Source organism: Triturus cristatus, chromosome 1_2, assembly GCF_964204655.1.
Source record: "Triturus cristatus chromosome 1_2, aTriCri1.1, whole genome shotgun sequence".
In the NCBI taxonomy this organism is placed as follows: Eukaryota; Metazoa; Chordata; class Amphibia; order Caudata; family Salamandridae; genus Triturus; species Triturus cristatus.
Genome location: NC_140580.1, coordinates 1,198,030,804 through 1,198,043,597, shown reverse-complemented (window position 1 = coordinate 1,198,043,597; position 12,794 = coordinate 1,198,030,804). Strand labels below are relative to the sequence as shown.

Sequence of the window (12,794 nt, the reverse complement as noted above, 5' to 3'; positions counted from 1 at the left end):
TGGCATACGCTACTCACCACCCCGGTCCCTGGCGGTTTAGGTAGGTCTTCCGGATAAGCGTTCTTCGACGCTGGTGAGTACATTCTGTTCCCAGACTCCCGATACCTTATTCACTTGAAGGCTACCTCGACCTCATGACACTTCTCCCCCTAAATCGATCATGCCGGTTACCTTGAACCACGGTAGACCCTTGATCCTGGGCTCCGGTCCGTTTTGTTCTGAATTGAGTCAGGACGTGTCTTGGGTTGGATGGAACCATTGTGTAACTATTGCGTGAGACGCTGACTTCTATATTAAGCCTTGTCGGCATCACTACAAACCACGTTATTAATTCCTGTACCCATTTATTCCAGGACCCAATTGGTGTCCTTTACAGCCGCCAGCTCCGTTGCTAGCTTGTCTAGTCAACGCACTAGGTGAGTGATTCCCTTTTGTCCTTTAGAGCATCACCAGCTAATTAATAGCTATAGACTTTAACCCCCCCCCCCCCTCACGTTCACTGGTCCTTTGAAATAGTGCACCAATAACTACTCTGTTTTACTCACGTCCTGCACGGTGATTCTTGCAACACCATTCTTGACAATTTTTGTACAAGACGAAGAGATGATATTGGTTTTAGTCTTCACGTTGTTATTTTATCTTTACAGGTCAGAAACCTAGGACGTGGTATGTAGAGTTCACATTTCCACTTTTATGTAGACAGCCTTTGATCCTGATGAATTGCCCTGATCCTCCAGACATATATGGCAAGAAACATGTTGATCATTTAGAGTAGAGCTTCACGTCTAGACACCTCATTTCTAGGACTTAGCCACTCTACACCATTTTAATAGGGTAGTCTACCTTCTGAATAAAGCATTATTAGGACTGACTAACCTTTTTTAACTTCCATTTCCTGCTACATCCATTACACTAGGCCCCTCACCCCCAAGCACATATCGGCAGGAACAAAAGATCCCCGGTAAAGAGCCCCGGTTTCGGGAGCCCGTCAAGGATTGCAGCGCCGACTTGACGAGGGGCAGTGCTCATATGATGAAGCATGACACCCAGCTCGCTGGGTGTGTGAGAGCTCTAGTCCCACCAAGGGAGCTTCCCTGGCCTTCCACTGATTACTTCTTGATAATTAATTGGTGGCTGAATCTTGCCTCCACCTTTATCCTTATCTCTTCCTTCCTGTACTTGAGGAACTCTGTACCCCGTTTTGGAAATAGTAAAGAGAGACTGCCACTGCGGTGCCACTTTTACTGGAATACCTGACTGCGGTCTTCCTAACATCTGTAAATACAAAGCACAGAATTACTACTTCCCACTGCCCCTTCCCAACCAGACCTTTCTCTAAATCTAATCTTCCCTTCCAGGGTTCTAACTGTTTCTTTTACCTGTAAAAACAGTGGATTTTGCTCCTCTCTTATTAGTCGTGTTATTTGTAATTTCCTTGCAAAATTATGCTTTGTTATTCTTGTCAGTAATTAGTCACAGTCTGGTTTGTTCTTTGTAGTTACTGCTCCGCACTCTGCAGGAATCGAATTGAAGATTATGATGGTAAGTATAAATATATATATTTATATCTACTTCACTGAACGCTGAGATGAATTATTCAGTTAGTAGAAGTAGAATGATTATTGTAGCGCTGTTAGCATTCGCAACCCAAAGAGAGTGTGCTAAAGAGCTCTAGTTGACAGTCTCAAAAATGCAGGTTACAATATTATTTTGTAAGTTCTCAGGTGAGTTCTCATTTGAGAAGACTACAAGGATTAGTAGTAATTAATGTGCCTAAGTACGCTTAGCTGAAAGATAGTTTCTTAGAATGTTCACGAAAATAACTCCAGCAAATTGGTTGCTTAGCTGGTGCTCTAGTAGCTTCTCCAGACAATGGAGAGACTAATATTCCAAAAAATACCTGTGGTTCCAGCGACGGAAAAAACTCTAAATGGCCCAAAAACTGCCCTCCTTACTGCAACACGGAAGGCTGAAGAAATAAGAAACAGACCGCTCCTCACAGGAACTTTTCTGTCACCCAAGACGAAGAGCCAAAGAACAACACCGCTACTCCTCCTTAGTTGACGGTTGAACAGGCGCGGTGCGTCCATTGGGGCGTTGGGGCGTTGCACCGACCCCCGCCCCCGCACCCGCCCGTGCCCGCAGCTCCCTCCTCAGTGTCTCTGAACTTAGTTTACTTAAGTTCAGAGACGCTGAGGGTGGGGAGAACTGACAATGCATGTCAGTCAGCATGACGTCAGACCGTGGGCGGTCCGGCGTCATGTTGACTGACATGCATTGTCAGACAAGCCAGGGAAAGGCAGCACAAGTGCGCATGGGTGGGCATGGAGAGTAATTTTTAGCCCGTGCCCAGTCATGCGTACTTGTATTTTTACTGCCTTGCGCATGCCCATTAGGAGCCCCTCGGTCTCCTAATGGGCAGGCGGCGGGCGTAGCGTAAGCTGTGCCCTCAGCCAATCCTGGCGCTGCAGCAGCGCCAGGATTGGCTGAGGGGTTGCCACTCCAGTGCTGACGTGGTGTTCCGGTTTGAAGGGGGCAGAGGCGCCAATGCGGACCAGGAGCAGAGGCGGTCAGGTAAGTTTTTGTTTTTATTTTAATTCAGTTCTCCCGCTGCTGGTGGTAGGGTTGGGGTGGTGTTTAGGGTTACGTGGTAGAGTTGGGGTGGTGTTTAGGGTTTAGGGTTGAAATTTGCTAGGGTTCCCGGAGTCTAGGGATCAGGGCCCGATTCAGGTTCGTGCATAATGGTGTTGGAAAGGTTTTAGGGTGGTTTTGCAAAATTCCATCCAGATTTGGCTGATTTTGGGGTGTTTTTGTGGGTTTGCGGGGGGCTTGTTTTTGGGTGAAAAGTCGTACCCCTTCCAGTGGATGGATTTGTGTAATTCTTGCTGAGATTCTTGGGAATGGCTGCAACTAGTGTTCCAGTGAGTTTGAAGATGATCGAAGTAGTGGAAGTGCGAAAAAAGAGCATTTTTTGTGAAGGCCCGGATTGCAATGTTATCCAATGGGCGGTGTTGGGGTGCGTGGAGAAGTGTTTTTTAGGGGGTTCCAGTGGATCGACAGGAACGGGGCTGCTGTGAGTGGCAGGGAGGTGGAATTGATGGGTGTGCAGGAAGTTTGGGAGGAATCGATCGATGGGAAGGGTGTTTTTTGGCAAAGTCGAGGAAGGGAAAGAGCTGCCATAGGAGCCCATGTTAAACGTGAGTTTTGCATGTTTCCTCCAGCACTTTTACGCCCCGCCATTTTCAAATGTCACCAGCCGCCCCTGCGGTTGAAGTGCGCAGCACAATAGGAGCGCGAGACCGCATAACTTCAGTCTTCTCCCAAAAGAACTAGAACGCTAACTACTACACTATGGTGGCCGCCATGTTGGTATTCCGCCGAGAGTGGTAAAAGGATATTTTGTCTAATAAGCCTGAAAACTCTGTGCCACTAATTGTCTCCACGTAAGTAGGGGTTTCTTCCTGACTTTAACCTGTTTTAGCTTGGAACTAGGGTATGATGACTGTACAAGGGAATGGAGATGCCCAGTCCTGACAGGACCCCCCACCAAGAACCCTCCACCTCCTTTTTTTGGCTTTTTAGGATTGGTTTTATGGAATTCCCGGATCAATCTAGGGGCGTGAACACTAGAACTGGGTTCCCATGATCTCTCCTCAGGACCGAATCCCTTCCAATCAATCAAGTAAAATAACCTTCCTTTCTTGAACTTGGAATCAATGATTCTCTTTACTTCATATCCTTCTTCTGACATCACCTGAACTGGGGCTGGAAGTACATCTTTTCTTAATTCTGGTGGATTTCTGCTTATTAAGGATACATGAAACACAGGATGTATTTTAAGTTTACTGGGAAGTTTAATCTTTACACTGACTGGGTTTACCATCTTAACCACAGGATATGGACCCACAAATCTAGGTTGAAACTTCCTGTTACCCTTTAATCTCATGTTTCGAGTGGAGATCCAAACCTCATCTCCAGGCTCAATGTGCGAAGCTGGCCTGGTATATGCTGTTCACTAGTTTTAGTGGGCACCTTGTACTAGTCCAAACAACCCTTATTGATGAATAGGTTAAAGACAACCTTTATTGAAAGCTATCCTAGTGGTAGCTATGGAGAGCAGCCTTCAGGCTAAGTCTTGAAGGAGTGTAAAGCAGCTTGGTTTTCCAGATTATAACCTCTTGAATAACTAAATGAAAGGAGAACCCCACAAGGTATATATATAAAATATATGTGTTTATTTCTAAACACTCTCTACTAACCTCTTTATGAAGTTAGAGAGCAAGGCACACAATAATACAGTTATTAAACGACAGTAAATAGCACAATATACAATGGGCCCCAGGGGGAGACCAAACCATATATTAAGAAAGTGGTATAAGAACCACGACTTGACTAGACACAGTGCCTAGAGCATTTAGAATCGCTGGGACCACAAGGAACCACCCAAGGCAGTGACACAGTGTGAGAAGGTGGCCTGGCATATGCTGGTCACTAGTTATAGTGGCCACCTTGCACCAGTCCAATTCGACTCTTATGGTAGATAGGTTTAAGACAACCTTTTAAAGAAAGCTATCCTAGTGGTAGCTGTGGAGAGCAGCCTTCAGGCTAAGTCTCTGAGGAATGTAAAGCAGCTTGTTTTACCTTATAATCTCTTGAATTACCAAATGAAAGGACACCACACAGGCATATATATCAAATATATATGTATTTATTCTTAGATACACTCTACTAATCTCTTTATGAGATTAGAACCCAGACACACATTCAAATGTCAACACTTCTCAATAAATTAAGCACAAATATGGCTGTAGACCTAGGGGCATACCAGACCATGTACTAAGAAAATGGTTTAACAAACTCGACTTGCAAAATGAAAAGGCCTAGGGCCTTGGGAATAGCTGGGGCTTCACTTCTGCAGTGTTAGCAGGTAAGTAGTCAGCCCACGGGAGACGCGTGCAGTGTCTAAACACAGCAGCGGGTTTCCTATTGGTTTCAATGGCACAAGTCGCGGTTTGTTATTTAAAGTTTTAGGGCACTTCGGAGAAGTCAACAAGCAAGCCACTTACAGGGTAAGTATTTCGAGGGCCAACACACACTTGGGCACCTGAGTGCACGAGTTACCTCACCCACGGAAGCTGCTTGTGACGACTGGAGAGGTGTCCGCTGGAATCCGAAGATGGATTGGAGTTGAAGTGGACCTGAAAATTGAGGGGACAATGTTCAAAGTCACTTGCCAGTGACTGGTGGCCAGCAGGATGGATGACCACTGATGTTGCGTCATTTCAGGTCGTCAATGGTGATTTGTCTCTTCGCTCACGAGGTCCAGGAGAGATCGATGATGACCAGCAGCTGGATTCGGAGGGTCCCATGACGTCTGCAGCTGATGACGGTGTCGGCAACCGGATTGGAGCCAACAAACCTTGGCAACTGCAAGTCTCGTGTGGAGTGAAGATTGACGGTGATGCAGACCAGCAAGGTCTGATGGATTTACCCAGCGAGGGTAAGTGAGGGCAGGCCTGGAGCAACCAGGAAAGCCCTTGAAGTCAATGAGAAAGTCTTCAGGTGAGTCACTAGCCAACGGGCAAGCAACCGCAAAGATGCCTTTGCAGGAAAAGTTCCACAGGAGCCCACGGTCACTCGGGACGGAGTAGGCCGCTGATTTTCGGTACCAGACCTGCTAGGGACTTGGACTATAGATGGTCTAAAGCACAAGTTCGTAGAACGTTCTTTAGGGTTTGCACTCGAAATCAGTGCAAGGTTCCCTGGTATTGCTTCTCCTCATCACTCGTGGGGTCCAGATGCCACAGCTTCGCTGGGGACTCAAAATGGCCATCAAGAGGTCAGGAAATCCACTTCAAGGGATGCAGGGACTTCGGCGGGAGCGGTGAAGTTTGCAACCGTTGATCAAAGTTACTGGTGCCTGCCAAGCAGGGGAGTCACTCCTTGACTCCAAGGGAGATTCTTCAGTCTTCCAGAGATAGTGGAACGTCGAAGGGCCAGGATTCTTCTTTGTAGAGCGTCGTCCAGGGTTAATCTGAATTGCATTGGCAATGCTTGGTATCTTATAGTGAAGATAGGGGAGGGACTAGCTCTATGACCACTCCTCTAGGAGGGTCAGGGTAGTGGGTGGTTACACCCACTTCCCTTTGTCCAGTTTCGCGCCAAAGCAGGGGCAGGTAGCCCCTGAACCGGTTTGAGCTGGCATATGCACAGAGGAGCCTACTGCTCCCCCAGTGCAGGACTTCAAATCACTCTAGGAGTGCACCCACCCATCTCCAATACACTAAATCCTGTCTGGGAGGTGGTGACACCTCCCTGTGACAGGATACCCTTTGTTGGGCTTCCTCCACTGCGAGTTTCGGTCAGCAGCAGGAGGGCAGCCCAGTGTCTGTGCTGGTGGCATCCATTTTGTGATGCCAGGGCTCTAGAAGATTTCTACCGTTTAGTACAGTGGGTACATGTCGTTCCCTCTAGAAGGGTGGGATCATGCTCCCACACCAGTTACTGGTGTGGGGGTATGATTCCAAGGTGTTTGACACCAAACACAACATGTTTTGGTGCAGTCATTCTAAAGTTAGCATTTACCGCGAGGTTATAATGCACTTAAGAGTATATGGTTTAACCGCATCCACAAACAGCAGCAGAGAATAGACTCTGACAGCTGCAGAGGGGTCCTGCTCATGCAGAAGCACCCCCTCACATAGTAAACCAAGCACCCTGCCCTCAGGATTGTTAGGGCCTGCAAGAGGGGTGACTGATAGGTTTATATGTGTGTGTATGGTGAGATATAGGAACCTATACCTCTGTGAGGAGTGCTAACACTACTTCACACAGGCTGCAGTAGCAGGCCTGTGGTGTCAGATTGTGAATGCTTCCCAGGGGTGGCATAATACATGCTGCAGCCCCTGGTAGGCCTGTTAAGTACCAATGCCCTAGGTACCTAAGGTACCATATACTAGGGGCTCATAAGGTACCACAGTATCCAATCACTAGTGCATCTAATATGCACACCAAGTTGTTTTAGAGAGATCAGTGAGACTGGGGCCCTGATTAGCACAGACCCAGCCAGACTATAGTCAGAAACCAGTGTATACATCAGAAAAAAAGTTGGGGCAATATAAGTGCAGATCCTACTCTCCTACACAACCCACCCCCCAAACGAAGGGACATTAAACTAACCTTGACCAGTTGAGTCTTCATGTTCTAAGTGGAAATACCTCGAGAGTACATCTGCATTGGCATGTTGGGTCCCAGGTCTATGTTCAACTGTATAGTCCATCCCCTGTAGGGAAATGGACCACCTGAGCAGTTTAGGATTTTCACCTTTCATCTGTTTGAGCCATAGGAGGGGCTTATTGTCAGTCTGAACTATGAAGTGAGTGCCAAACAAGTATGGCCTCAGCTTCTTCAGGGCCCACACCATAGCAAAGGCCTCCCTCTCAATAGCTGACCAACGTTTCTCTCTAGGGGTCATCCTTCTGCTTATGAAAGCTACTGGCTGGTCTTGACCTTCATCATTAAGTTGAGACAGTACAGCTCCCACACCCAGCTCTGAAGCATCTGTTTGAACAATGAACTTCTTTTTGTAATCTGGACTCTGTAAGATGGGGGCAGTGCACATTGCCTGCTTGAGGTCATCAAATGCCTTTTGACAGCTAGCTGTCCACTGAACCTTTTTTGGCATTTTCTTGGAGGTCAGATCATTTAAGGGGGTCACTATAGATCCATATCCCTTAACAAACCTCCTGTAATACCCAGTCAGGCCCCAGAAGGCTCTCACCTGTGTCTGGGTGGTTGGAGCTACCCATTCCATTATGGTCTGGATCTTGCTCTGCAATGGTTGAACCTGGCCTCCACCCACAAGGTGGCCCAGGTACACAACCTGACTCTGCCCTATCTGGCACTTAGTGGCCTTGATAGTGAGGCCTGCTTTCTGCAGGGCCTCCAGTACATTCCTGAGGTGGACCAGGTGATCCTGCCAGGTGGAACTAAAGACAGCAATATCATCAAGATAAGCTGAGCAATAGGTTTCCATACCAGTCAGAACTTTATTCACCAACCTCTGAAATGTGGCAGGTGCATTCTTCAAACCAACGGGCATTACCACAAAGTTATAGTGCCCACCAGGGGTCGAAAATGCTGTTTTAGCCTTGGCATCATCAGCTAACTTGATTTGCCAATAGCCTGCTGTAAGGTCAAATGTACTGAGATACTTGGCTGAGGCCAAAATGTCTATTAGTTCATCTGCCCTTGGTATTGGGTAGGCATCAGTCCTGGTGACTGCATTGAGGCCCCTGTAGTCAACACAAAACCTCATCTCTTTCTTACCACCCTGGGTGTGAGGTTTTGGAACAAGGACTACTGGGCTATTCCAAGGGCTATCTGAAGGCTCAATAACACCTAGCTCCAACATTTTCTGGACTTCAGTCCTGATACAGTCCCTGACATGGTCAGGTTGCCTGTAGATTTTACTCTTTACAGGCAGACTGTCTCCAGTGTCCACCTCATGGGTGCACCAGGAAGTCTGACTTGGGGTCAGCCTAAACATATGTCTAAACTGATGTAGCACTTGTCTACATTCAGTTTGTTGATGTTCAGTGAGGCTGCTTGCCAAAGCAACACCATCAACTGACCCATCATCAGGGTTCTGTGAGAGCAGGTCAGGGAGAGGGTCACTCTCCTCCTCCTGGTCCTCATCAGTTGCCATGAGCAAGCTCATGTCAGCCCTGTCCACATATGCCTTAAGTCTGTTGACATGGAGCACCCTAAGGGGGCTCCTGGGAGTGCCAAGATCTACCAAGTAGGTGACCTCTCCCTTCTTTTCAACAATTGTATGGGGGCCACTCCATTTGTCCTGGAGAGCTGCTGGGGCCACAGGCTCCAACACCCACACTTTCTGGCCTGGCTGGTAAACAGTCAGGACACCCTTTTGGTCATGCCAAGCATTTTAGAGTTCTTGGCTTGCCTCAAGGTTTTTAGTGGCCTTCTTCATATACTCTGCTATCCTGGAGCGGAGACCAAGTACATAGTCCACTACATCCTGTTTGGGAGGTTTGAGAGGTAACTCCCATCCCTCCTTCACCAGACATAATGGTCCTCTAACAGGGTGCCCAAACAGAAGTTCAAAAGGGCTGTAGCCAACCCCCTTCTGAGGAACCTCCCTGTATGCAAACAGAAGGCAGGGAAGTAAAAGGTCCCATTTTCGCCTAAGCTTCTCTGGAAGTCCTTTAATCATTCCCTTTAGGGTTTTGTTGAATCTCTCAACTAACCCATTGCATTGTGGGTGATAGGGAGTAGTGAATTTGTAGTTTACACCACACTCCTTCCACATTGCAGTTAGATATCCTGACATAAAGTTAGAATCTCTGTCAGAGATGACCTCCTTAGGGAACCCCACTCTGGAGAAAACTCCAATGAGGGCTCTTGCTACCACAGGAGCTGTGGTAGTCCTCAGGGGTATAGCTTCTGGATACCTGGTGGCATGATCCACTACCACCAGTATAAATCTGTGCCCAGATGCAGTTGGTGGGTCAAAGGGACCAACAATGTCAATCCCTACCCTTTCAAAGGGAACCCCCACCACAGGTAGTGGTATCAGGGGGACCTTTGTTGTGCCACCTGTCTTACCACTGGCTTGACAGGTGACACAGGAGCGACAAAACTCCTTGGTGTCTTCAGACATGTGTGGCCAATGAAAATGTGGTATAAGCCTGTCCCAGGTCTTGTTTTGGCCCAAGTGTCCGGCCAATGGGATGTCATGTGCTAGGGTCAAGAGGAACCCCCTAAACTTCTGAGGAATTACCAGCCTCCTGGTGGCTCCAGGGGTAGGATCTCTAGCCTCAGAATATAGGAGCCCCTCATCCCAATAAACCTTATGGGACCCACTAGCACTTCCAGCAGCCTCAGCAGCAGCCAGCTGTCTGAGGGGTTCAAGAGTGGGGCAGCACTGTTGCTCTTTGTTCAGATCTTCCCTGGAAGGTCCCCCTGCCCCCAAGAACTCAACCTGACCAGGCTCAAGTTACTCTGGGACAGTTCCTTCTTCAGGCTCTGCTTCTCCTCCCTCAGGAGGGGAATCTGAGATCTGAGACAGAGGGGAAGGCCCAGCCTTAACCCTACTGCTCCTCCTCTTGGGTAGCATCTGGTCCATAGTTTCAGGATCCAGAGCTGGTTCAGCTTTATGCATTTTGGCTTGTGACCTGGTCACAGCAAATACCTCTGCAGGTATGCCCAACATCTCAGCATGAGTCCATAATTCTACTTCAGACCAGGCTGAAGTCTCCAGATCATTGCCCAACAAACATTCGACAGGGAGGTCTGCACTGACTACTACCTTTTTGAGGCCAGTTACCCCTCCCCAGGAGAAATTCACAACTGCCAGGCTATGGTTGGTCCTGGTGTTGCTTGCATTGGTTACCTGGTACAGTTAACCCAGGATGATCTGTGCAGGGTCCACTAGGTCCTCTGCCACCATGGTGACACTAGCACCTGTGTCCCTAAATGCCAAAGCCTGTTTGCCATTTATAATAGGCTGCTGTTTGTATTTGCCCAGATTACTGGGGCTCACTAGGAAGGACATATCAAGGTCTCCCTCACAAACTAGCAATGCCTGTGTTGGTACTCTGACTAGGCCAGAGTCCACATCAGAACCCAGGGTCAACCCTACTACACCCTTATTCTGAGTATTACTTCCACCAATGACTGCACTAGGGGGAACAGTTGCCTTAGGGACTGGAGTGGTGGTGGTTTGGTCTTTAGACTTTGTACAGTCAGAAGTCCAGTGCCCTTTCTGTTTACAGAATTTGCACCAGGGCTTCTTTTGTCCTTTTCCCTTTGCAGATTGTGACTCCCCACCACTTGCAGATTTTTGGGGCCATTGTGAAGACTTCTGATCTTTAGATTTATCCCCACCTTTCTCTGAGCCTTTAGGATCTTGCTTCTTAGTGTCACCACCTTGGTTCTGGTTTTTCTGCCTCACCCTGGTTCTGACCCATTTGTCTGCCTTCTTTCCCAATTCTTGGGAAGAGGTCAGATCAGAGTCCACCAGGTACTGATGCAACAACTGGTTCTGGCAATTATTAAGGATCTGTTCTCTCATTATAAGATTATACAATCCCTTAAAGTCAGTTACTCTACTACCAACCAGCCAACCTTCTAGAGCCTTGGTTGCACAATCAACAAAGTCAGTCCAATCCTGAGTCTGTGCTTTCTGGGTGTCTCTGAACTTCAACCTGTACTGTTCAGTGGTTAAGCCAAACCAATCTATCAAAGCACTCTTCAGGGCTTCATAATCATTAGCATCCTCTTCTCTAACAGTGAGGAGCTTGTCTCTACCTTTATCTGAAAAGGAGAGCCACAAGATTGCTGCCCACTGCGTCTGGGGGACCTGTTGAACTTTACAGGCCCTCTACATAGCAGTTATCCATTTGTGGATATCATCCCCACTCTGGTAGGGAGGAACAACCTTGGTTCCTATGGTCTGGAATGTAATATCTGCCTCTAGGGACACTGTTGCTGCCACCAGGGGTATCTAACCCCTGTTTCTTAGAAGCTATTTGGAGCTCGAAGGCTTCCCTATCTAAGGCCAATTGCTTGGTTCTGAGGGCAAGCCTAGCTTCCTCATACTGGAGCATCTTGAACCTTCTTTCAGAGGAGGACTCCCTGGGATAGGTGGAGTTCCTCTGGTGAACAGATTCTCTGCCAGAGTGGTATGAATGGTCAGAGTCCCTTGAGAGGGTCCTAGGCCTTTTTCCCACTTTGTCAGTTCTCTTAGGGAGAGTTCCTCTATTCCTTTCAGACCCTTCTGGGCCTGGCCCTTCAATCACAGACTCCAGGTTATCTTGATTTTCATCATCAGACCCAGAGCCTATGGCTGACCCACTCCCTGATGCAGACCCACTTGCTCCTAGAGCTTGTTTCAGGTCATCTGCTACTAACAGATCTATCAGGTGTTGTGATGAGGGACTCCTGCCCACCCTCAGTTGTCTTTCAAAGCATAAGGCCTTCAGTTCAGTGTAGGCTATATCTTTGTACTGAGATGAGGTGGACCCACTGGCTCCACCTTGGTGAGACATACTAGTGTTGTGCAGTGTTGTACTACCTACACTAGTTGAGGCCTACTGGACCTAGCTTGAGCTGTAGCAAGGGTGTGCTTATCCCTTCACCGTGTATCTCACAAGGGTGGTGAAATAATAGTGACCTAAGAAAGTCACTACTGTGTCTATTAGCAGAGAAAAAAACGCAATAGAGTCAGAAGTCTTAGTTTATAAAGACGAGAACCCTCACTCACCCAAGGGTGACATGCTTCATCATTGGATCCCCTCTTGCACACTGCCACCGCAAGGTAGACAGTGTGGGCTACAACTCTCTTCAACAGAATGAGAGGAGTGTGAGGTGTTTTTCAGAGTAACCAATTTAGGCAACGGGAGTAAGGGACAGAGTGCACATTACAAAACAAAAAAGTGCATTAAAATTAGCTCCTGGGTGACAATTTTTTTAAAAATAATAGTCCCCATGGGCTAAGGTAAAAGCATATGATAAAGGACTGAAAAAATATCCTATTTATCAGTGGTCAACATGTTTCTGCCAGTTTGAATATTAATTCACGGCATTCATCAGGACCTATGATGTTGTCACTCTGTGTTTGAACCGAATAATGAAAACAAAGAAAACCATACTTAATTGGATATGGTGAATCTTGGACAAAGACACCAGCTTCAGTCAGGTACAATGTCTACAAAAAATACATATATGTAACATGATTAATATAGACACTATTGCAAAGTTCCCTGCACCCA

The 12,794-nt window shown here is 47.4% G+C and overlaps 1 long non-coding RNA gene across 1 annotated transcript in view; it reads right to left on the bottom strand.

Annotated features, from left to right (window-relative positions):
• The window catches only part of LOC146869032 (uncharacterized), a 199,428-nt gene that overhangs the window by 185,914 nt on the left and 720 nt on the right, over positions 1 to 12,794 (bottom strand). The gene's annotated exons all lie outside the window — the stretch shown is intronic.